General features: G+C 32.9%; 1 long non-coding RNA gene across 1 annotated transcript; it reads right to left on the bottom strand.

Annotated features, from left to right (window-relative positions):
- Positions 1-548: 548 nt before the first annotated feature.
- Positions 549-4,494, bottom strand: LOC130669304 (uncharacterized). Its single transcript, XR_008990153.1, has 3 exons — positions 4,367-4,494; positions 2,945-3,049; positions 549-787 (listed from the first exon to the last, which is right to left on the bottom strand). It is a non-coding gene; the product is annotated as an uncharacterized LOC130669304 (long non-coding RNA).
- Between the last annotated feature and the right edge of the window lie 23,307 nt (positions 4,495-27,801).

The raw sequence follows: 27,801 nt of genomic DNA, 5'->3' as shown, positions 1-27,801 counted from the left end.
TAAACGACTTGTAAAATATGCTTATCTATTCATGAATTTTTCATATAAATCATAAGCGTTTTAAGATTACTATCCAAATTTAGTAATTATTCTCATATTTTTTTGTAAAATTTACTATGTTTTCTTCTCTGTGTAACTATTTTTGCATTTAAAAACGTTTCAATCATTCGAGATAATTGGAAATAAAAATTTAGCATAATAAACACAATTAGTTAATTTTCTGAGTGTACCATCTCATTCGAACGAATCCTTGACACAAAGTACAGGTCTCATTGAAGGCTTTTGGAATGGCTTTTTTAAACGAACCCATAAAATAATTAAACAAAATGATATTTATTTTCTTTCCGTGATTTTCCTCATCGTTAGTCCGGCCCTCCATCGGATCAACCATCTTTCATTGCTACGAAATAGATCCCACTCTACTTCATTTAACATAAATCGCCGGCAATAACCGCATTGCGACTCAGTAATATAAGACGACTCCATTTTTAAAGAGCTACCAAAAGTACTTTTTTCTTCCAAAGTTCATGAATAATAACTACAATAAATTTTTATTATTATTATCATATTTATTAGTATTGAATAAGACCAATATTACAATATTCATAAGGTGCCATTTTTTGTAACAAAAATCTACAATTTTGAAATTGTAGTATACTTCTGACAGGAAATTTGTGAAAATTCACTTTTAGATCATATTACCACCCTGAGAGAAACTACCATACCGTTCGCACCTATTGCTATTACACCAGTAATCTTTACAGCCACATTTAGAGTTCCAAGAACACTGAAAATAGTAAATGATGATATTAATTTATTATAAAATTTGTGATGAAATTGAGCTCTTGGAGCTCGAAAATACTTTTGTATGCCGTTGTTTAAAAAAAAAATCGTTTTTTCGATTTTTTCTCCAACGATATCTCTCAAACGAATTGACCGGTTGAGATGGTTGAGGCGGCAATCGACGCGTTTTATAGAATTCTAAAGCTGATTAGATTCCGGAATCGATTGATCGAGCCATTTCTAAAAAAATTTCAAAAAAATAAAAAAAAAAATTTTTTTTTTTGTATTTCTTTTATATCGTAGAGTTGATTTGATCACTCGAATTGAAATTTTCAGAAAAGTTGACAGCCAACAAACTCTTTCGATCGCCACCTCAACCATCTCAATCGGTCAATTCATTAAAAAGATATGACGAGTTTACATCCATACACACACACACACACACACACACACACACACACACACACACACACACACACATACACATATACATACAGCCACTCGGACATTATTCTGAAAATAGTCAGAATAGCTTCCTGGGACCTCAAAACATCGACATCTGATGAAAACTCGATTTTCGAAAATCGAGGTGAAAACGATAACTTCCCGAATTTTAGAAAATTTACAATTTTCTTGGCGGGAAATTAAAAATATTGTCGTTTTTTGGCACACCCTGATATATATATATATATGTATATATATATATTGAGACAATGTGAATTGTCATCTTCTCCCTCAGCCTTGCGGTTCTCATTTTTCCCCGTCTCGTTGCCGTCTGAAACCACCTAAAGCTAGTCATAGTGCCATGGTCACATGACTAGTTATCACCTCAACGCATGACCGTAAGGGGAAGTGGGGAGCGAGCCCAAAAACAGCCCTAAGACCCTACGGTGATTGAACTTCACTTCGATCCTGGATCAATTAGTGATAAGACGTATAAATTAGTTTTACTGTCATATACGAGCAATTTATTTGCGACCTTGTTAATACGGATAACTACTTTGTAAATCGGGAAATTAACTTGTGTTATAGTTGTATTACTAGCAATTCTCTTGCGATATACTTTACTGTTCAAGTTTACTGATTATTATAAATAGAGTTAGTTCAATTAAATATTACTGTACGTCACCGGCGGTATACCCGCGATATAAAATTTATACTGTGCCACGAATCTGTCTATATTATATCCAGCATTTTCCTGTAAGTAATTTTGATTATTATAATTGGCAATAAACTTGCAAAGTATTCTGATTAATTCCTTTTATTCCATCTATCACTGTTCATTCTACTTATTCCCTATTTTACTGGTAATATTATTAAATAGTCGGATAAAATAAATATTAATTAAGTTACAAATAGTAATTTGACCATCAATAAGAATATTCTATAATTTTATAAGCCGTGAGGTAAGTTGATAAGTTTTCTCATACGTTGCCGAGTTTGAATAAGTGCGGGTCTTTGCTTTGCAAGAACCCCAGCCCACTACTCTGTCCAAGTAAAATAAAATTTGTTAGAGGCCAGCCTAAGCCAGGGTTCAACCCGCGAATTCTGGTGGCTGCTGGTAAAAATCGCGAAGACGAAAAGCGATTTGTCTCAATATATATATATATATATGAGTAGCGTTATATCATCACTACACTGACTGAACTGAGGCATTTCGTGAAACGTCAGATGGATAAGTCAGTCAGATCGTGTATAATGAAGTTATACATAAAGCGCCGCAAGAACTTGGGCATTTCATGAAATACCTAGTCATATAGCGTAGCTGAATTAAAATACACGAATTGCCGGCAGATGATGAAACGGAGCGGCTTTACACTATCTGACGGGTTTCACTATTTGACTACGACATATATATAAAATAAAATACATATATAAAGAATAAATAAAAATCGACCGAAAATTGAACGGGGTATGAACATACATGTATGAATTTTTTTATAAATGGTGTTTTTGAACCCTACTGAACGAATTATGATAGGTTGTCACAAAATTCCTTGAAAAATCAACTATGAGGACAAATACAATAGCTAGATTCAAAAAAAATCTACCTAGACATTCCTGGCGATTTTATTGAAATTAAAATAATGAGTCAGAATCAAAAGCTCATTGTCTTTATTTGATTTTATTGTTTTACCGTATAATAATTATTATTACTTACCCAATGGCCGTCACAGTTTTCTGCAACAGCATAGAAGCAGCCAATGAATAAAATTATTGATAACAGTAAAATAACTCGTGACATTTTGGTTATTTTTTCTTTTTTCTGGAAAAATCGAATAATTATTCCGATAAAATATTCCCGCTAAACTATCGAGTTGTTTCTAATGGTTATTGAATTGTTTTCTGTAAAAGATACAACTTTCTTTTACGTATCATATAAAAGATAAGTTCTTTACGTAAACGTAATTTTTGTATTGTCTTTGAGCAAAAATTCTGTTAGCTATTTATATGTCTCGATGTCTTTGAGCTTCTTTTACAATTTTACTTTTAATTTGGACTTTTTTGATTTAGGAATTCTGTGATCTGTATAGAGATTAATTTAACCCGTTGAGGACACACATCGAAAAAATAACGTTGAGGACACACGGGGTCCAGCGGACCCCACGCAGGAAAACAGTTCTCATTTGTGTTCTGCGCTATGTATCGACTTGAAACCGGTGCGAAACTTTAATTTTATGTTCTCGTTAAATAATCTTATGATTGTTTTAATCTTTTTATGATTTTAAAATACTTAAATATTGTTAAGAAAAAAAAACTTACGAAATTGGACTTTTTTTATAAAAATAGTATTACAAATTTTAATTTTCAAAATATCAAAAAAAATCCAACGGCGTTTTATTCAAAAAAACAATATTTTTTCGAGAAAAAAATTAATTTCTGATGAAGTTTGAAAAAAGTATATTTATTTTGAAGATCGAAGTCACGAATTTCGATCATTCTTGTAATAAAGAAATAGTACTCCTATGCAAACTATGCAAAAGAAATATCTATTCCCTAAGGGTCTTTGTAGACTTAAAATAGCATTGAAATTTGACTGGGGTCCGTTGGACCCCATGTGTCCTCAACGGGTTAAACTTATTATTTATTGATAATCATTCAATTAATAATTGCCGAAATGTATACTGCCCATGATTACCCCACCTTTTTACGAATATAGAAATAAAATAGAATAATAAAATCAAGTGAATTGAAAGATTTTTTCAAATTTAATACAATTGATCGCGATGAATAAACAACTTTCGTCTCTGAATAATATATAAATTAAGTAATTTTCGATTAAATTTTTTCAGAATTAGCTATTTTTTGATGTCCGTAGTTGTCCTATATTCTTCTAATTTCAATTTGTATGTTTTAGCGAAACAGTCTAAATATTTTTCTCCGTAGAATTTTTATCTTAAACTAAAAATTATGTTTTTATTAGTTACAAATTTAGCATAGATATAGCTAATACTAGCAAAATTCATTAATGTTCTATATCAATTTTTCTTTGAGGAAATCTGAGAAATAGCGTTACCGAATATCTATTATTTGAATTACACTGTATTTCAGTAATTTAAAATGTAAAGTAATAATCTCTTACCAATAGTGTTCCGTTGAACTTTAAGAAGTTTCTGGATACCGATCGGTGAAAACACGGTCTTTTTAAACTCGCGAAATGGCTAACAGGGGAGCCGTGAGTATGCCTCGTGCAACGGCTGCTTATTATTTCGGTAATTTAGATATATGTTATGACGTTACGAGCAACATTGGAAAACTGATACCGCAGTAATAATAATAATAATCGTTCAACAATATTACTTATCGTCTTTTAAAAAAAATTTAATTGGATGAATAAGCAACTTAAATAAAATATTTACAATAAAATATACATTTAGGTGTTTTTTTTTATCCGAACATTTTTTCTCTTAGCCTATATGAAAATTTTATTATAGACGACAAAAAAAAAATATTTCCTGAAAATTTAAAACTTTAATAGTAAGTAAGAAGTGTCGATATATTTTTAAAGTTTTCCTATTTCAAAAGCATATCCCGTATGAAAATAACAGATATGGTCATAATCTATGTAACAATATATGATAAATATCAGATAAAAATGTTGGAAAATCCAAAAGTGCACACCTCAATCACTCATTTTATTTTTAATCATTACTTTTATTATATAATACTAATGTATTTTTTTTTTATTATGAACTTTTATTCAACTTACAAATTATCAATTTGATTTTTTATTTCTTATTTTCAGTTTAATATTTTTTTAATAACATTTTTTTTAAATATTCCGCCTTTTGTCTTAGATGTCACTTTTTTTTCAAACATATTAATACGCTAGTGCTGCCACCAGTAGTTGATAGAGAGAAAAAATGAAAAAAATAATAACAACAGTAAAAATAGCAGCTAAATTTTTCACGAATCATCACTTTTACGTCGTTAATTAATTACAATTAAACTAAAAGGATTGATATAGTAATTTTCATAAGGGTTCTTGTGATAAAAAATACAAAGACAATAAAAAAAAATTAGGCCGATTAATGGTGTCTATCGAGAGTTATCGTGCTTACGAAGGTTCATACGTCCCGTATGAAAAAGCAATATATGAGCTTCAGTATAATTCAAAATATATGATAAATTATATAGAATTATAAGAAGTCATATATGGAGCCATATACAAAATTTTGCCGAAATATTATATGATTTTATAATTTGCAACATATATATTGGTAATATATTTTTTTTTACATGCTAACTTATAAATGTTGCTTATAATATTTTATGATATACTTTAAGTTATATGATAAGATATATGATTTAATTATATGATTGACATATAATATTTATACATGTAAATATATAATTATATCAATATATGTTCACATATATTTGTATAAATGTATGTAAATATATATTTATATAGATATATGTTTATATATATTTGCATAAATATAAAACTAGAGATTTCAAGCTATAAAATGCTTTTTTTGAAATCTCGATACGATTATTTTTCATGAAGTTACAGTCTTGCAAAAATCACCAAGAAATTTCTAAAATTTTTTTGTTCCTTTAATTTTTGGTACGAGTGTATTTTTTAAATTATTTATGTATAATAATATCGAAATTATTATAATATTGAAATTATAAGATTATATATAAAACGAGAATATAATTTGAGATGTAATATCATATGTATACAATTACATATATTATAAATTATATGGATTATAATAATATTGAAATTATAAATTATTATATATGATAAATCATGTATTAATCAATATTAATAATTTTGCCGCCATATATGGTCAGTTATTTACCATATATTTTTTTATATATTATCGACAGTATATGGTTTTTTCATACGGGGTAACAATTGTTATCTTATTGAATATCATAAAATATTTGTCATATTTTATGAGAAAATATTTAACATGTATTTCTTCGAAATTTTATGAGACTGAATCAGGAATCACATGGACAAATGCAGACCTTTTTCTTATAAAAATTTTATGAGAATTAGTAAGAAAATTTATAATCGAATTAACTTGTAAAAACTTAAAAAATTTAATTTTAATTTAAAAGCTATGTGATTTATGAGTTTTTGTAAGTTTTATTTAGAAGGCTATTACTTATAAAATACTATGGAGTACTTATGAAATTTTATAAATAATTTCCATTTACATAAAATATACCCGATGAAAAAAGATTTTGTCTAATCATACATGATTATATATGTTCATATATATGATCATATATGATTATATATAATCATATATGAAGTTATATATAATCATGCATGATAATATATGGGGTCATATATAATTATATATAATTATATATGACCCCATACATAATTAGATCTGATCATACCTGGCTGTTATGACCCCATATATAATCATACATAAGTCTATATATGATCAGATCTATTTATATATAAGTCTATATATAGTTAGATCTGATCATACCTGGCTGTTATGACCCCATATATAATCATGTACAAGTCTATATATGAGCAGGTCTGATCATATATGAGTCTATATATAATTAGATATAATCATACCTAGCTGTTATAACCCCATATATGATCATATATAAGTCTATACATGATTAGATCTGATCAGACATGATTGATACAAACCCATATATAATTAGATATAGGCCTATACATAATTAGATCTGATCAGACGTGACTGATATAAACCTATATGTAGTTATATATGTCTATGTATGATTAAATCTGATCAGATTTCATTGATATGAAACCTATATATATATATATATATTAGACTGGGCCAAAAAAATCGACTATTTTTTTTTCCTAACGATACTGTGAAAATATTATTTGGGATGACAAAAAAAAATTATTGTGAAAATTTGAGCCCTTAAAATTGAAATTAAGAGGTGTATCATCGCAATTTTTGATTATTTTTTAATGAGCGGGATTTTGTCTCATAACTCTCAAACCATCGAGATAATCGAAATCGACTAAGATACATTTTTTGAAGGAAATTTGATACTCTACAAAAAAGGTTTGCTTAAAATTTTTCGTCAGTTGAACCGTTTCCTTATAATCATGCTTTGAACATAGGTATAACTTTAAAATTTGATTGTTCAACTTTGGAATTTTGTAATATATGTAAAAATAAGTTTCCGGAGATAGCCAATCGATATTCTTTAAGGAAATTGAATGCTCTACAAAAAAGGTCTCTTAACAATTTTCGCTAAATTCACTCCTTCAAAAGTTATTCAAGGTTGAAGTTAAGTAAAACGACTTTAATAATCTTGAATAACTTTTGAAGGAGTGAATTTAGCGAAAATTGTTAAGAGACCTTTTTTGTAGAGCATTCAATTTCCTTAAAGAATATCGGATATAGTGGAAACCTAAAACATGCAAACCTCTCAATAAGACAATTTATAGATAAATTGAGAAAAATATAGATAGCCCGAAGAATAAAGAAAATTAATATTAATTTTATCAGATTCATTTAAAAATAATTGCTTAACTTCATTTTTTTTTTTACAAGAATTTACACCAGAAATACTAATATTATCACTTTTTCTTGTACTTTGAATATTTTAACTGTTCGGAGATGAGTGAAAATATAAGTTTTTATGTGATTTTTTACAAACTCAGTAATGTATCTTGCCCCATTTTTTTTTTGGTGCAAAATACATTATTTTTTTGTAGCAATATTGCATTTTTTTGGTTATACCCGGGAAAAAATGTTCAGACCTGATCATGCATGAGCAGGCATGAGTCTTCAGGCCTGATCAGACATGAAAAATGACCATGCCTGACCAGGCCTGATCAGGCATGTTCAGGTCTGTTCATGTCTGTTCATGCCCATTCTGGTAAAACAATTATATATAAAAAATGGTCCTATATAATTATATATAATTATGCATAACTATATACAATTATATATAATTATGTCTATAAAAATGAAAAAAAAATAAAAAATATGGGAGTGTCTAGGATTCGAACCGTGGTCCTTGCGCTTGAAAGTTCGCCTCGTTACCTGTTGACCTAAGAGATTGAGTTGAAAAGTAGGTCTCGTACGAACTTCAAGTACTGAAAGTCTTAAGACTCATGCCTGTTCATGTCTGATCAGGTCTGATCCTTTTTTCCCTGGTTATACGTGATAGATTCTTGGTCAAAAAAATTTTATATCTATGAACAGACATGAACAGACATAACCAGGCATGAACAGGCATGGGCAGGTATGATCAGTCCTGAGCGTAGTTAACGCTTCAGACATGAACAACCATGAACAGCCATGAACAGACATGATCAGGCATTATCTGACCTGACTGTATTTAACGCTTCCGACATGAACAGCCATGAACAGGCATGACCAGGCATGAACAGATATGGACAGGCCTGGGCATATTTAACACTTCAGATATGAACAGAAATGAACAGGCATGGGCAGGTATGATCAGTCCTGAGCGTAGTTAACGCTTCAGACATGAACAACCATGAACAGCCATGAACAGACATGATCAGGCATTATCTGACCTGACTGTATTTAACGCTTCCGACATGAACAGCCATGAACAGGCATGACCAGGCCTGGGCATATTTAACACTTCAGATATGAACAGACATGAACAGGCATGAACATGTATGATCAGGCCTGAGCATATTTAACACTTCAGACATGAACAGACATGAACATGCATGAACAGACATGGACAGGCATGGACAGGTATGATCAGGCCTGAACGCATATAACGCTTCAGACATGAACAGACATGGTCAGGCATGAACAGACATGAACAGCCATAAACAGGCCTGAGTGTATTTAACGTCTCAGACATGAACAGGCATGGACAGGTATGATCAGGCCTGATCATGTCTAATTTCAGGCCTGATCATACATGAACAGGCATGATCAGGTCTAATTTCAGGCCTGATCATACATGAACAGGCATGGTCAGGCCTGATCATTTTTTCCCGGGTAAACAGAATAAAATTTCTCGAAACAAGTACTATTATTTTTACGCAAGTATTTTTGTATTCTCCGACCAAAATAACAAAAGTTGCTTAAGCCAAGAGAAAAAATTTTTTGGGAGAAAAGATCGATATGGAGAAGGGGAAAGTCACTGGTGCTAGGCAGCAGCAGCGGGAGTAGTTCGGTGCTCGCCACGAGATCGCGCCTACGATTTGTAGTGTCCCTGGTAAGACATTTATTTCAGAAGTGTTATATTCCAAATTTCAATACGATTTTCTTCGAGTACTCCTCTGTCATTTGACAGACCAACAAATACCTGTTTGGGTTGTACTGTAGTATCTCCCATAATACATCATGACTTTAATATTTGATATTAATGTTTACTTGAGTAATTTTTTATGAATAAATAAACTGACTCAATTTCATTGATTTTTCGTGAATAGATTGCTAAGGATTTTCGGCATAAATCTCATACAAATATTCTTGAGTATACATAATAAAAACTTTTTGAATTCATGCTAAAAAATTCAATAATTAAGCATATAAATCTTAATCAATCTCATAAATTTTTTCGTTACTATATGAAAAATTACTGTAATCACATTGATTAATCAGTATCAAATCTTGTATGATTACTTCAGAAATCGTCTCATACAATCTTATTCATTTCCAAAATCTACTCAATTGTAAACTTTACATTTTTCTAAAACTTATAAATACTTATAATCACAATATTACAGCTTCTGTTTCTTATAGATTCTGATGATTTATATGAGAATTTTAAGAAAAATTTTTTTTTGATGCACCATCTATGAGAAAATAATTGTATAAGAATTTTCGAGATTTTTCGGGGACAAATACTGATCGTTTTCTCATAGCCAATTTTTTTTATGAGATTTTATAAGACCTTTTCCACAGGGAATTGACAGCACTAGTTTCTTGGGCTTGCAGGCAAAATCCCCACATCACATTCTGACCAGTGTATGTTTCGCCCAAATACGTTTCCACGAAGCAACAAAATGCCCAAATCATAAATAGCCAAAGTGACAAAATGTTCAAGTCACAAATTGCAAATGTTTCAACACGTTGGAATAAAAACGCGCCCAAATAACAATTCGACCAATTGAAAAAATGTCAAAGTTAAAAAATCCTGAAATCATACTTCGCAGAATTCACGATTCGTCCAATTGACAATTCGTCAAATTTATAAAATGCCAAAAAAAAAAAGGGAGAAATAACTTCAGTCAATAAATTAGAATTCTATAGTAAAATTAGGATTATCATAACAGTGACCAGATATGATAGATAAAAAAAAACAGCGGTAAATTTAAAAACAAGATAATTGTATATCATAATAATAAATAGTAATTTTTGGAATTGAACAAGAAGTAAATTTATCATCTCTTATATTTAATAAAAAATAAATTAATTACAGTAATTTAAGTAAAAATAATTATTAAAAAAACAAAAAACAATTTTTCTTTGAAACGAATTACTGAAAGTAATTACCAAGTCCAAATAAGACATAAATATAAAATATACATATAATTACAACTTGACTAATTTCTATACATTATTTTTATGTACCTTTAAATTTGCAAGTCATAAATATATCGTTAAATTTTTTTTTTATTGTCCGTGAATCAAAGAATTTTTTAAAATATTAATTTTAAAGATAACAATTATTTTAAAAAATTTATTTTGAACTAAAAATTATTTTATTTTATTTTTTTTTTTTTATTTATTTAAAGTCGCATCAACTACAGTGGTTATTAGCGACACTTATTTACTGCTTCTGTATATAATGTACTAGCTAATCGATAATTTTACATTTTGCATATCGAGGTTAAACTTAAATTAAGATATAAGTGTCAATAGTCGCTGTAAACTAGATTTCAAATTTATTGTCTTTAAGTAGTCTTAATATTTTTAGAAAGTTGTCTGGATCGTTGAGGCACTTCTGGATGTCCGTTGGAATTCCTCTGGCAGTTAGGTCCACTTTATTGCAATTGGAGAACAAGTGGGCTACTGTGAGTTTGTTGTTACAGTTGGGACATACAGGAACTGGTGTTTTGGTGAAAAGATGGCTGTGTGTCAACTGTGTATGTCCTATTCGTAGCCTCGTCATAATGCACTGGTTCTTTCTGTTTTTCAACCTGGGCTGGACTTCCCACACATGCTGTCTTATTGAGTGAAGTTCGGATTGTTTGGAGTTCCAAAGGCCGTTCCATTTTACCCAGAAGTATTTATCAATAGACTTTTTGAAGTCATTTAGCGTCACTGGGGCGTGTGTATGGTCCTGGCCATCTCCGAGGGCTGTTTTAGCTGCTGAATCTGCTTTATCATTACCAGGAATTTGTTGGTGGGACGGCACCCAAGCTAGTACGATGTAGCAGCCCTGACGAGCTAGTTTTTGCAGTTTTTTCTGGATAATCTGGATTCGCGTATCACTATTACTGTGGTTATTGACGGCATCGAGTACTGATTTAGAGTCAGTTAGTATGACAGTTTTATTCAGTTTAAGCCTAATAACTAGATCCACTGCTTTCTCTAGGGCATATGACTCGCATGAAAATATGGAGAATGCCTTTGGGAGTTTATAGAGCTCTTCATGCTCGTTGTATACCACAGCACATCCTCTTAGTTCCTCTTTAACTGACCCGTCCGTGTAGATGTGTGCAAACTCTTCATACTTATTTATTAATTCGTAGAATAGATTTTTGTAGACGGTGTTAGGGGTATCTTTTTTGTTGTCCGTTTCCTCGTAAATGTGCATGTCTATTTTGAACTTGAAACTATCCCATGGTGGTATTGGGCTGATTCGGCGTGGTAGCACTTTGTTGATGACTAATAGTGGGTCTAGTTTTGTTTGACAGATTCTGTAATCTAATGGTTGAGGGAGATGAGGGTGGAACTGGTATGGTTTATAGCATTCAGGCATGATAGTGTTTGCCTTGTGGAGTGGATTGTCATTGTGACATACGCTGGATGCCAAGTATTTAAATGATTGACTTAGACTTCTGAGTTCTAGCGGTAGTTCATGACCTTCTGCTAGGATACTCATTCTGGGGCTGCTGCGAAAGGCACCTAGAGCTATTCTGATTGACGTTGTTTGAATGGACTCGAGTGGAGCTAATGTACTTTTTTTGGCTGAAATGTAAACTGAAATACCGTATTCAATTTTAGGCCTGATGATGGCTCTGTATGTATTGATTAATATGCTTTGGTCTGCTCCCCAATTTTTTGAGCCGAGTACTTTGAGAATGTTTATCCGTAGCTTACATTGTTTTAACAAGTAGTTGATGTGTTCTTTCCACGAGAGCTTGTAGTCGAATATCAGTCCTAGTATTTTAATACTCTTAGTTTCGTGAATTTCTGTGTTTCCCAGGAACAGTTGTATGTTTTGTTCAATAAGTCCACGTTTCTTGCAGATCATAAATTCAGATTTTGAAGGAGAGAATTTAAAGCCAGCTTTTTGAGAGAATTTTATGAGCTTGTTTAGCCCCTCTTGGAGAATCCTAGTGACATTTGGCAATTCACCCGCACATACTAGTGATATATCGTCTGCAAAACCACGTACTTTAATTGGCTTGGGAATGGTGCTGAGCATCTCGTTAATTGCAATTAGAAATAATGTAACACTGATAACAGAGCCTTGTGGTACTCCATTTATTAGTTCTCTGGGTCCTGATAGATGTTCGCCAAGCCGCACTTGAATTGTTCTGTTCGTTAGGAAATTTCTTATGTAATACAAGAAATTGTCTCTGTAACCTAATGCGTGCAGGGTTTTAATAATTCGGTGTCTCCAGACCATGTCATAAGCCTTTTCTAGGTCTAATGAAACCACGATACACTGTTGATTATTAGCAAATGCATCGCAGATGTCATTTTGTACGATGTTCAGGTGATCGTTGGTTGACCTCTGTTGACGGAATCCAAACTGTACAGGTGAGAACCAGTTATTGCTTTCTAGCTGCCATTTGAGCCTGCGGTTAACCATCTTTTCTAAGATTTTTCCCAAGTTACAAGTGAGCGACATAGGGCGATAATTGGTGGGTAAAGTGTGATCCTTGTGAGGCTTGGCTAGTGGGACTACAATGGCTTGTTGCCAAATTTTCGGGAAGGTATGGGAGTTCCATATATGATTATAGAGCTGGAGTATGTACTCCAAGCTTTTTATTGATAATTTTTTTATTAAAACTACAGGCACGTTATCCGGACCAGGAGCTGAATTTTTACTATTGTCGAGTATGGTTTTTAGTTCCCGTATACTAAATGGTTTGTTGATTAGATTTGGAAGGCTATTGTTGTCATCTGTTTCTTCGTTTTCAGTGCTGTCCATTCCGAGCTCGTTTTCGTTTGTCATTTTGTAGTTTTTGAACTCTTCAGTGTAGTTGTTGTCACTTGAATTTTCTGCAAACGTGTCTGCTAGGATGTTCGCAATTTCCTCTGGAGCTGAGATTAGCTGACCCTCTTTATTACTTACTGCGTTTGTAATCCAAGAGGATTTTTTACCCTGGTATCGTCTTAGAAACTTCCAGTATACGTCTAATGAAGTGTGTTGATTAAATGTGGTCAGAAGGTTCTGCCACGAGTTCCTGTAACTTTCTTTTATGACTCGTTTGGCTTTGGCTCTTGCTTGTGAAAATTTTATTTTGTTCTCTAGAGTATTAGATCTTTTGTACTGATTAAATGCGCGTTTTTTTTCCTTAGTGTACTGTTGGCAGTCGTGATTCCACCATGGCAGTTTTTTTCTTCTTTGATTCGGAGAGTTTTTGGGAATGTTCGAGTCTGCTGCTATGAGAATCGAGTCCACTAAGTTGTTCAGAAGGTTGTCTACAGGAATACCTGTTGATGGTGCTGGTAATTTATTAATTAATTCATCTGCTTTAATGCTGTACCCTTCCCAGTTTGCTTGTTTAAATTTCCAGCTAGTTCGTTCATGAGTATTACCTTGATTATTAGAGTCTTTTAATAAGTTTATAACAATCGGGTAATGATCACTATCATATAGGTCCTCGAGTGGGTACCATGATATTTCGTTGGCTATTGAGACACTGCAGAAGGAAAGATCTATTGCACTTTGGCGTCCGTTTCTTGCTGAAAAGTGAGTTGGTTGACCATCATTGAGTAATATTATTTCAGGATCGTCCAAAAGATGTTCGATTATCGCTCCTCTTTTGTCCGTGTAACTTGATCCCCATACAACATTGTGACTATTGAAATCTCCGACTAGTATTAGTGGTTTGGGGATTTGATTGATTACGTGTATTATATCATTAATTTCAATTGGTTGACTATTTGGTAAGTATAAATTACAGATACTGATATTTGATGTTAAACAAGCTCTTACTGCCACTGCTTCGAGATTTGTTTGTAGGTTGATTTCGTTGGCTTGAATGTTATTTTTGGAGAAAATTGCAACTCCTCCACTGGCGTGAATAAAGTTGTTACGGTTTTTTTGAAAGCAATTATAATTTGTTAGTTTACCGATTTGACTGTTTTTAAAATTGGTTTCTTGAATGCAAATTAAGGACGGATGCAATCTATTAAGCAGCATTTTCAGATGTTCAAATCTCGTATGGAGGCCGTTTATATTCCATTGAACTATGCTGTGATAACTGTTATCTTGTGGTTTAATGGCTGTGTTGTATGGCATAATTTGTTTGTTTATTTTATTTTTATTTTTATTCGGACATATAACTCTGCGAATCTTCCGAGTCTGTAATTATTTCGAAGGGTTTGAGCAGTCTTTTCTTTAATCTAGTGAGCCGATTTTTCGCTCCTTGGTCGGAAATCAACAAATGCATCTGATGTAACATGTTAACTATTTTATCAGTTTCGACACCAAATTCTTTTACCAAGCCTACAATATTGGGGCATTTATATGCTCTTTCCACGAAGTTAACAAGCTGTAAATATGTAAGTGGGTATTTGTCAACATTACTATTAATTACGGTTTCCACTTCCTTTAAATTGATGGTTACTTTCTTGTTTACTTTCTTGCCACTTATAATTCTCTTCTTTTTTTCCATGGTCAGCATCAGTACTAACGATATTGTTGTCAGGGGGATTAGCCGTAGTCTTCGACTCTGAGCCTGACGTCGTCATTTCGGAATGCGTGCGCTTGTAAGGGAGCTCTGGAAACTCAACTGTTTGTGAAGAGGCTGCCTGGCCGGGGGTGTGGATTTCGGCTGTAACTGTCGGTTTCTCTGGCACATGAGGAACTTCCGGTAGCTTAAAGCTGTGGTCACTGTTTGCCTGAGGGCAGTTTTTTGCTTGATGTCCCTCTTCCTTACAGATGAAACATTTAATTGAATCACTTGATAGATATATCCAGTTGGTCACTCCATCATAGCTAACTTGCAGGGAACCTGGTAGTGACTCGACATCCTCTGGCTTGATGTACATGTGCCGACGTAGACTGTAACAGTTAGAATAGGTAGATTTATCTATGCCTGCTTTTAGAAACGAGATTTTAGACACAGGCTTGATTTTATATTCACTTGTGAGCACAGACTCAATCACTTGGTGAGGGATGAATGGATGAGCATTTGAGATAATTATTCTCTTGTTGCGCGTAAATAACGGTTTAATAGCTAACATTACCTCTGAGACTTTTACTTGTTTTTGTTGTTCGATTAATTTATCCGCTAGATCTTTACTTGACACATAGATACATACACGACTATTATGAATTCTGGAGATGAAACGAACTTCCTTGGCACCTATAATGTCACCAATAGCTCTTGCATATTCCTCGATTTTAACTTTGTCGATTGCTTCAATGACGATTGCCTGTTCCTCGCTTGGAAAAATGTCGGCTTCTGCTACTGATGCATATTTCCTGTTAACTTGATACATGTTGACTTTGGAGCTTCCTGTATCCAGGAGATCTCCTCAGAATTAACTTAACTAGATTGCTGTTTATTCACTAATTACACTGTTTATTTTTTTTTTTTTGCACTAACTGGTAGTAATTATGGTATACACTATGGTATACGTTTAATATCTATGCTTTGAACTCGTCAGACGCTAGGCACTTCCTTCACCTACGAGTGTCAGCACAAGACTGTATTTTATTTTATATATGATTAATTTCCAAATAATTGAAATTTCACAAATCAAAAACTAATTGAGATTGTTACACACATTAATCACATGAGTAATTTAAAACAATTATTTTAGAAAGTCGAGAAAATAGTTAACAGTGAATTTGTCAATAAAGATTTGAAGTTTGACTCTAATTTATAAAATGTTTAGAATACACTTTAAATTTTTTTGTAACAATCTCAATTAGTTTTTGATTGTATTTGATTGTGATACACCGAGGAATGCCATAATTAATCATTTTTTTACTTAACGTAAAAAGTAAACACTATAAACTCTCAAGTTTTAACAGGAAAAGGAAATTTATTAAATTTCACTACCGTCATCACTATTCACAAATATTTGACACGAAGAACGCACTTCTTTCGAACGTTACGGTGTTTATTTCGTTTTTCCAGGTAAAAAAAAAACTCAGCCTACTCTCAATCGTTCGGTCGGTAGAGCAAATCGAGCGTTTTGTTAGCTCTGCTCGTGCTCTAAATTACCATTCCGAACGCACCATTAAAAAAAAATCGGTCTGTCAGTTGACCCTGCGGGCCAGCCCCAAAACTTTCCGCTGTTTTCGAGCTCAAGAACCTCGAAAACATTATTGTGAATACATTTTCGAGCTCGAAAATACGTTTGTATGCTGTTGTTTTCGATGAAAAAGGTTTTTTACCATTTTTTCTCCAACGATATCTCTCAAACGAATTAACCGATTGTGACGGTTGAGGTGGCAATCGACGCGTTTCATCAAGTTCTAAAGCTGATCAAATTTTGAAATTGATTTATCGAGTCAATTTTGAGATATTTCAAAAAAACTAAAAAAAAAAAATTTTTTTAATTCTTTCGACAACGGTTTCTCTTGAACGAATGAAGCGATTTTGATGGTTGTGGTGGCATTCGACGCGGCTTATAAATCTCTAAAGCCCAGTCCATTTTGGGATCAATCCATCGAGCACATTAAAAGTTATCAAAAAAAAAACATTTTTGAAAAAACTTTATTTTCGGAATATCTCTGAACGAGCCCTACCGATCAAGCTCAATTTTTCACAGCTTCAAGATATTTACAATCCGCGTCGAGTGACACCTTAAAGTTCAAAATCGGTTCATCCGTTCAAAAGATACAGGTGTTTACATACGTACGTACGTATATACATACATACACTCAGACATCATCTTGGAATTAGTCAGAATAGCTTCCTAGGTCCTCAAAACGTCGACATCTGATGGAAATTCGATTTTCGTAACTCGGACCGAAACCAATAACTTCCCGAATTTTTGAAAATTTACAATTTTCTTAGCGGGAAGTTAAAAAAAAATTAAAAAAAAAAATTTTTTTTTTTTAAATTGTTTTCAACAACCAATCTTTTTGATCAAGGAAATGAAGATTATCGGTTAAAAAAACATTTTAAAATCGAAAAAAGCGAACAAAAACTGAGAAACTACCAATTATGGTGATATTTGACAAAATCGATAAATTTAAGGCTTCGGAGTACTAAGAAAGAAAAATCGCAGCAATTTGAAATTTTCAGGGTTTTCTTAGGACACTTTAAGGTTAAAAAAAAAACGAAGATATCCTTTGTTCATCCGTTATGTCCAAAGTTATAGCAAGATTTTGGAATATCCTCAAATTTGTGAATTTCGACCCATTTGTCACTAAACAATATCGCTTTAAAAATAATTTTTCCATCAAAAGCTACTAATTTTTCCTTATTAAGAATGCTTTCCAATTTTTAAGCCCTGCTTCCATTCTCTGTACAACCAATACGTCCGGAGTTATTGATTATCAAAGCCGGAATGGACTTTTTTGCTTTGATCAATAATAACTCGGCGCCAAATCGTCGTAGAGACTTGTTCAGTGCGCCAAATTAAAGGGCATAAAATTTCCTAAAAGAGTCATAGGGTCGAATTATTCAAAAAAATTTATTGACGCCCATAGAGTTATTGAAAGACCAGCATAAATTTTGAAAATTTTTTTTTCGTCGGTTTTCTTATGATTACTCCGGAACCGCGTGCATGATGAAAAAATTTGAGGTCCCGATCTGAAAACTAGAAACTTGAGGCTACAATTTGCTTTTTCTAATTTTCTTCTGCGACCATTTTCCACCGAGTTACAGCATATTGAAAATCACCTAAAAATTTCGGATTTTTCTTCTATCCCTTAATTTTGGTGACCAGTATATTTTAGATCGAGCATTGGGTGAGCCTTAAATTTTTTGCTTCCCGAGGTTCAGCCGAGGCTTGATTTTTTGTTTCCCAAGCCTTGTTCAAGACTCAATTTTTCGTTTCCCAAGACTCGGCCGAGGCTTGATATTTTGTTCCCCAAGGCTTGGGACATGGACATCATCCAAGGCTTGGACCAATGCTCACCCAATGGTTCAGCCAAGGCTTGACCAAGGCTTGCGCCAAGGCTCGGGACTCTGGCATGACGACTGGCCAATGCTTGGTCCGAGCCTTGGCCAATGGTACCTTCCTACCAGGGTAACGAACTATGATGATTATAAGTATTGAAGATGATTAATGATGGTTGAATTATTAATAGTTTTCAATCATCATTAATCGTATCTTGTAATCAGGGAAGATTAAAATTATCAGTATTTCAAATGAATTTGTAAAGTTCAAACAAAAGATTACTCGCTAATTGTAATTTTTTTTACAGAAAATTTATTTTTGATGAATACTATTTATGTTGTTAATTAACTGATAAACATTTTACAAAAATAATTAAATTAGGAAATAAATACAATATTCTATAATAATAAGATATTATTATTTCGACAATCCCACTTTACCTCCTCTACGAATTATTGTCTGCGCCATGATATTTATCAAATATTATTGAATTACTTTATCAAACATTAAAAAAATGTTATCTAAATTCTATTTTTGTGCTTAATTCCTTCTTTTAATTTTAATGCACAGCAATGAGTGATTATTTTATTATTAATATATTCTTTAACTTGCTCAATCATACATTTTAATTTTTTTTAAAAGTTGATAAGTGAAACTAGCTAGTAATTAACCGGTTCGATAAGAATAAAAGCGATTATTTCAAGGTATTGTTTAATTATTATTACCATAATTGCTGCACTATCTATTTTCCTCGTTCGCTATTATGACGTCCCGCACGAAAAGAACTTTACATGTCACCTACACAAGTTTAGCACCTCTTCCTAAAAATTGCGCAATTACAGTGACCTTAATCGATGTTTCCGTTCAATCCGTGAAGTCCACTAACTATTTCTAGAGATCTTTGTTACGTTCTAAGATGCTCAGGAAATTTTGTAATGGCTATCATAACGAATAAAAATAGTGCTCTTTGCGAGCATTTCATTGTCAGTAAACTCGGTTTTTCCGTCTTATCTTGCAAGCGCTCACAATGGAAGATTATTCAATTCGGCTAAACAGGCATAACTGTACGAGGCGATCGTCGGTAGTTTCCGGAATTTAAATATAAAATAAAAATTATTATCGATGCCAAATTCCTCAGCTGCGTTCTTTTACCCGCAGCGAGTCATCACCTGACTACCCCATATTTCCCGAGGCTTACTCACATCCGGTCTTTATAAAAGTTTAAACCCAGTACATACTATTCTTTTCTATCCACCTTGCTTTGTTCTAGTTAGAGATAACGCCTGCTCCGCGTTTCAATGGCAAGATGTATAAATCTTAATATTACCGTGGTACCGATTCCCCAATTAAAAGAAAGACGTTACCAACAAGAAGCAGCTGTGTGAACACGAATATCAAACCAAGATTATAATAAAGAATCTCTTGTAAATTATCATGTCCAGAGTAGTCATTGTTACTAGTTACTAGCTCTGGCAGTTACGAGTCTTGTGTTCACAAGATAAGAATTCTACAAGGAGCTTATCGATGGCCCCCTACTACTTGCCTGGCCTAGCTACCTATCTTATTCTATGAAACTAACTTATACGTTCCACTATTCCGCCTAGGATGAAGAAAATCTCACCTATTATACTTCCTCCACTTCCTCATTACCCTACCTCGTAATGTCTTACCCCGCCTCTTCCAAATTTCTAGTAACTACACATCTAGGGCCCACCTACTTCCCTGGTAGGAAGGTACCATTGGCCAATGCTCGGACCAGGTATTGGCCAGTCGTCATGCCAGAGTCCCGAGCCTTGGCGCAAGCCTTGGTCAAGCCTTGGCTGAACCATTGGGTGAGCATTGGTCCAAGCCTTGGATGATGTCCATGTCCTAAGACTTGGGGAAACAAAAAATCAAGCCTCGGCCAAACCTTGGAAAGCAAAAAATTTAAGGCTCACCCAATGCTCGATCTAAAATATTATTATTTAAATTAATAAATATAATTAAAAAAAAGTTTGATCACACTTTTATCGACATTACATTGGAGTGTAATTAACTAATTACTGAATTAATGGGAAATAACGAATAAAATTATTTGGGGGCAATCGGGGTTCAAAATGAGATCCTTCTGATTACTAGGCCGGGACGCTATCCACTGTGCTAAATCTGATGTCCAGATAATCATGATTTTTTTGCTTGTTAATTATTTAAATACAATTTAATTCAAAAATATTAAACCGTAAAGATGAGGTGAACTGTAGTTTTATTTAATGAAAGAAATTCTCTGATGAGTAATGACGTATTTTTATTAGGGAAGGGGGGGGGGGCAAAAGGGGTAGGGTAGGCAAAACGGAGTACCCCCGAAATATTAAAAAAAAAAAAAACTTTTTTTTTTGTCTAATTGCTATAAATCCGATATATTTGCGCATTTTTAGCACTACGCATGACACCTGGGGCAAAATGGACCATCCAAAAATTCTGAATGAATGATTCTTTTATATTTTTATCGTTAAATTTAAAAAAATTTAATATATTAATTCATTTTTCGGCTGATTCTCTATAGCTGGGGCAAATTCGGCCACTAAAAATATTCGAAAATGATATTTTATTTTTAATTGATAAAATTTTTGAAATAATTCAAAATAATCTGTAGTCTAAAAAATCAAAAAACACGTTTTTTGGGTTCACAATAATGACAAATGAAAAATATAGATTTGTATTTTTTTATTAAATAACAATTAGTAATTAAGCTAATCGAGGGGAAACGATTTATTACACCTGAAACAATTTTTTTTGAGTATTATAAAACCAAAAATAATTGTCAAGAGAAAGAAATACATTCTTAATGATGAAAACAATTTAATAAAAAAAAAATTATCATTTTTTGGAGGGGGGCCTCTTTGCCAAAAGTTTTTTTGCCTTCGTATCCACCAATGATGTGAACTGTAATTTTTCTTTATGTATATTACATATAAAAAATTTGAATTTAACGAAATTTGATGAACTTTCAGAAATTTTTTTTTCAAAACTTTTTAAAGGATACCCCATTTTGCCCGCCAAAAATAAAAAGTTCATGTAAACTAAAGTTTTATACATAGCAATAACTAATTAAATGAAAATTATTGTATATGAAATAATTTTACTTTTTAGAAAATTTCAACTCTTGATATTAATCGTATACTCGGTAGACCGTTATGCCCTGGTCTTTTCTATATACATATTAGGGTGGCGCAAAAAAACCGACTATTTTTTTTTTTCCATCTCGCATGAAAATTTGTTGGTTTACGATGTTTTAAGAAGCCTCTCCACAAATCAGCTCGATAAAAAATTTTCAAGAAGTCGCTCACGAATTTTGAAAATATCAAAAATGATCGAAATTCGGATTTTTATTTAAAAATTTTTTTTTTTCTCGTGGCAGCAATAGTTTATATTTGTAAAATCATGACTATGCTGAAAATTTCAGCCCAAAAGTTAAATATTTAAACGGCGCTCAAGAATTTTGAATGTTTCCGAGCGCAGTCTCTTGGACGTTTTTGAGCGACCCTTAAATATTAATAATAAAGCTTCTCGATTTTTTCACCATCAATTTGCATGACAATGAATGAAAATATAACCCGAGAAATAGAAATAATAAGTTATTTACATACTTTTTTATTTTTTAATCCAATTTGCAGGTTTCTTCGCTTATTCATAACTTACCCAATTTTATTGTTTAAGACTGTCCTGTATAATTTTGGTTATGCAGAAGTTATATTTAAGTGAAATGACAATAATTGAGTTATAAAAACTAGTTCAAACTATTAGATATTAGATACATATTATCAGTTAATATTCGAAATTCTTGAGCGCCGTTTAAATATTTAACTTTTGGGCTGAAATTTTCAGCATAGTCATGATTTTACAAATATAAACTATTGCTGCCACAAGAAAAAAAAAATTTTTTAAATAAAAATCCGAATTTTGATCATTTTTGATATTTTCAAAATTCGTGAGCGACCTCTTAAAAATTTTTTATCGAGCTGATTTGTGGAGAGGCTTCTTAAAACATCGTGAACCAACAAATTTTCATGCGAGATGGAAAAAAAAAAAATAGTCGGTTTTTTTGCGCCACCCTAATACATATATATAGATACATGTAAAGTTGATAATTTTAATATTAAATAAAAATTTAACCCATGCTGAGGCATTGGCCAATGGTCAGCTGCCAAGGCTCGGCTTGACAAAAATTAAACTATCGGACCCAGCCTCGGCCGATCCTTGGGCCAATGGTCAGCTGCCGAAGCTTGGCAAGTGACAACAGGGCCAAGGCTCGGCCTGTGGTCAGCCTTGGTGATTCCTACCTGGGTTCCCTCCTTCTTACAATTTGTATCTTCCTCAATTTCAAGAGAACTATGTATCTATCTCCCTTATCAAGGTGCTAGGTTTTCCACCCACCTGTAACCAAGTCATGGCATATTGGTTCCCTCAAAAATGGAACCACCCATGTCCCCTACGCAATTCAGAAAAATAACCCTCCAGTGCCCCGACAGTCCAAAATTCTCCCTCGCCAGTATTCGGTCTCGAGAGTATAAAAAGACCCATTGGTTGTTACGAAACGCTCGCTCGCTCGCTCGCTCTGCCGTTTTTAATTTTTAAATATATTTTCCCACCTCCAAATTGCTATAAAATCATTTCAAATAATTCATTAAGATTTCGACTTAATCGATTTATTCCGTTTTTGCAACAAATTACTTATAAATTCTTACCACTGTTCTCGGTAATCAGTGCGGTTCCAAATTCACGAATAAAATTCGGCTAGCGTGCATCTCATTTATTCACTCAAGATTAATCTCGATATTTGATCTTAACTTAACTAAAATCATCGGGGAATTTTTCGCGTCGTGAATCTTGCAACAACATTTTGACAATCTAAATAGTTTTTCATAGTTCGAGATATCGCGTATTTTGGGTCTGAACGGAAGGGAATCGTATTTTTCTTCAACTTACTGAGGATTACGACTTAACGAGGTTCGAGTTATCGAGGTTCTACTGTAATATCAATTCAATCTAATTATTTGATAATCATAATCACATTAATTGTAAATTTAATTTGTATGCACACTTGTTAATGAAATTGTAATATGAAATGCAAGAAATAAAAAGCTTTTTATTTATTTTATTTTATTTTATTTTATTTATTTATTTAAATCATTGCGGATACAACAAAAAAAAAGAATTTGAAAAAAAAAAATTTTTTCAAAATTTTTTTTTTCTTACATTGTTTTCAACAATCAATCTTTTTGATCAAGAAATGAAGATTATCGGTAAAAAAAAACATTTTCAAATCGAAAAAATGAACAAAAACTGAGAAGCTACCAATTACGGTGATTTTCGACAAAATCGATAAATTAAAAGCTTCGGGGTACTAAGAAAGAAAAATCGCAGCAATTTGAAATTTTCAGGGTTTTTTTAGGACACTTTAAGGTTAAAAAAAAACGAAGATATCCTTTGTTCATCCGTTATGTCCAAAGTTATAGCAAAATTCCGGAATATTCTTAAATTTGTGAATTTCGACCCGTTTGTCACTAAACAATATCGCTTTAAAAATAATTTTTCCATCAAAAGCTACTTATTTTTCCTTATTAAGAATGTCTTCCAGTTTTCAAAACCCTGCTTCCATTCTCTGTACAACCAATACGTCCGGAGTTATTGATTATCAAAGCCAAAATGGACTTTTTTGCTTTGATCAATGATAACTCGGCACCAAATCGTCGTAGAGACTTGTTCAGTGCTCCAAATTAAAGGGCATAAAATTTCCTAAAAGAGTCATAGGGTCGAATTATTCAAAAAAATTTATTGACGCCCATAGAGTTATTGAAAGACCAGCATAAATTTTGAAAATTTTTTTTTCGTCGGTTTTCTTATAATTACTCCGGAACCGCGTGCATGATAAAAAAATTTGAGGTCCAGATCTGAAAACTAGAAACTTGAGGCTACAATTTGCTTTTTCTAATTTTCTCCTGCGACCATTTTCCACCGAGTTACAGCATATTGAAAATCACCTAAAAATTTCGGATTTTTCTTCTATCCCTTAATTTTTGTGACCAGTATATTTTAGATCGAGCATTGGGTGAGCCTTAAATTTTTTGCTTCCCGAGGTTTAGCCGAGGCTTGATTTTTTGTTTCCCAAGCCTTGGTCAAGACTCAATTTTTCGTTTCCCAAGACTCGGCCAAGGCTTGATATTTTGTTCCCCAAGGCTTGGGACATGGACATCAACCAATGCTCAGCCAAGGCACGTGCCAAGCCTTGCATAATCCTAGTGACGCTTGGCCGAGGCTTGGTCCAAACCTTGCCCAGTTGTTCTCCCTTTAAAAAAGTTGAAAAAAAAATTTTTGAAAGGTGATCAAATTTCATTAAATTCAAATTTTTTATATGTAATATACATAAAGGAAAATTACAGTTCACATCATTGGTGGATACGAAGGCAAAAAAAATTTTTTTAGGTGTAATAAATCGTTTCCCCTCGATTAGCTTAATTAATAATTGTTATTTAACAAAAAAATACAAGTCTATATTTTTCATTTGTCATTATTGTGAACCCGAAAAACGTGTTTTTTGATTTTTTAAGACTACAGATTATTTTGCATTATTTCAAAAATTTTATCAATTAAAAAATAAAATATTATTTTCAAATATTTTTAGTGGCCGAATTTGCCCCAGCTATAGAGAACCAGCCGAAAAATGAATTAATATATCAAATTTTTTTAAATTTAACGATAAAAATATGAAAGAATCATTTATTCAGAATTTTCGGATGGTCCATTCTGCCCCAGGTGTCATGCGTAGTGCTAAAAATGCGCGAATATATCGGATTTATAGCAATTAGACAAAAAAAAAAATTTTTTTTTTTTTTTCAATATTTTGGGGGTACTCCGTTTTGCCTACCCTACCCCCTTTGCCTCCCCCCTCCCCCTTCATTAATAAAAATACGTCATTACTCATCAGAGAATTTCGTTCATTAAATAAAACTACATTTCACCTTATCTTTACGGTTTAATATTTTTGAATTAAATTGTATTTAAATAATTAACAAGCAAAAAAATCATGATTATCTGGACATCAGATTTAGCACAGTGGATAGCGTCCCGGCCTAGTAATCAGAAGGATCTCAGTTTGAACCCCGGTAGCCCCCAAATAATTTTATTGGTTATTTCCCATTAATTCAGTAATTAGTTAATTACACTCCAATGTAATGTCGATAAAAGTGTGATCAAACTTTTTTTTAATTATATTTATTGATTTAAATAATAATATTTTTGATCGAGCATTGGGTGAGCCTTAAATTTTTTGCTTCCCGAGGTTTAGCCGAGGCTTGATTTTTTGTTTCCCAAGCCTTGGTCAAGACTCAATTTTTCGTTTCCCAAGACTCGGCCAAGGCTTGATATTTTGTTCCCCAAGGCTTGGGACATGGACATCAACCAAGGCTTGGACCAATCCTTGGCCCAATGCTCAGCCAAGGCACGTGCCAAGCCTTGCATAATCCTAGTGACGCTTGGCCGAGGCTTGGTCCAAACCTTGCCCAGTTGTTCTTTCCTACCTGGGTAAATACAATATTCTATAATAATAAGATATTATTATTTCAACAATCCCGCTTTACCTTCTCTACGAATTATTGTCTGCGCCATGATATTTATAAAATATTATTAAATTAATTTATTAAGTATTAAAAAAATGTTATCTAAATTCTATTTTTGTGATTAATTCCTTCTTTTAATTTTAATGCACAGCAATGAGTGATTATTTTATTATTAATATATTATTTAACTTCCTCAATCATACATTTTAATTTTTTTTAAAAGTTGATAAGTGAAACTAGCTAGTAATTAACCGGTTCGATAAAAATAAAAGCGATTATTTCAAGGTATTGTTTAGTTATTATTACCATAATTGCTGCACTATCTATTTTCCTCGTTCGCTATTATGACGTCCCGCACGAAAAGAACTTTACATGTATGAAAAAATATACAGTTTTTATATCCGCCAATCACGGTTCGATCCGTTGCGGTAAAAACGATTAAATGATGACAATGATGTCACCTACACAAGTTTAGCACCTCTTCCTAAAAATTGCGCAATCGCAGTGACCTTAATCGATGTTTCCGTTAAATCCGTTAAATCCGTGAAGTCCACTAACTATTTCTAGAGATCTTTGTTACGTTCTAAGATGCTCAGGAAATTTTGTAATGGCTATCATAACGAATAAAAATAGTGCTCTTTGCGAGCATTTCATTGTCAGTAAACTCGGTTTTTTCGTCTTATCTTGCAAGCGCTCACAATGGAAGATTATTCAATTGGGCTGAACAGGCATAACTGTACGAGGCGATCGTCGGTAGTTTCCGGAATTTAAATATAAAATAAAAATTATTATCGAGGCCAAATTCCTCAGCTGCGTTCTTTTACCCGCAGCGAGTCATCACCTGACTACTCCATATTTACCGAGGCTTACTCACATCCAGTCTTTATAAAAATTTAAACCTAGTACATACTATTCTTTTCTATCCACCTTGCTTTGTTCTAGTTAGAGATAACGCCTGCTCCGCGTTCCAATGGCAAGATGTATAAATCTTGATATTACCGCGGTACCGATTCCCCGAATTAAAAGAAAGACGTTACCAACAAGAAGCAGCTGTGTGAACACGAATATCAAACCAAGATTATAATAAAGAATCTCTTGTAAATTATGATGTCCAGAGTAGTCATTGTTACTAGTTACTAGCTCTGGCAGTTGCGAGTCTTGTGTTCACAAGATAAGAATTCTACAAGGAGCTTATCGATGGCCCCCTACTACTTGCCTGGCCTAGCTACCTATCTTATTCTATGAAACTAACTTATACGTTCCACTATTCCGCCTAGGATGAAGAAAATCTCAGCTATTACTTCCTCCACTTCCTCATTACCCTACCTCGTAATGTCTTATCCCGCCTTTTCCAAATTTCTAGTAACTACACATCTAGGGCCCACCTAATTCCCTCCTTCTTACAATTCGTATCTTCCTCAATTTTAAGAGAACTATGTATCTATCTCCCTTATCAAGGTGCTAGATTTTCCACCCACCTGTAACCAAGTCATGGCATATTGGTTCCCTCAAAAATGGAACCACCCATG

This window comes from Microplitis mediator, chromosome 6 (genome assembly GCF_029852145.1).
Source record: "Microplitis mediator isolate UGA2020A chromosome 6, iyMicMedi2.1, whole genome shotgun sequence".
NCBI lineage: Eukaryota > Metazoa > Arthropoda > Insecta > Hymenoptera > Braconidae > Microplitis > Microplitis mediator.
The sequence above is the reverse complement of the archived record's forward strand: the minus strand, read 5'-3'. Positions and strand labels throughout refer to the sequence as shown.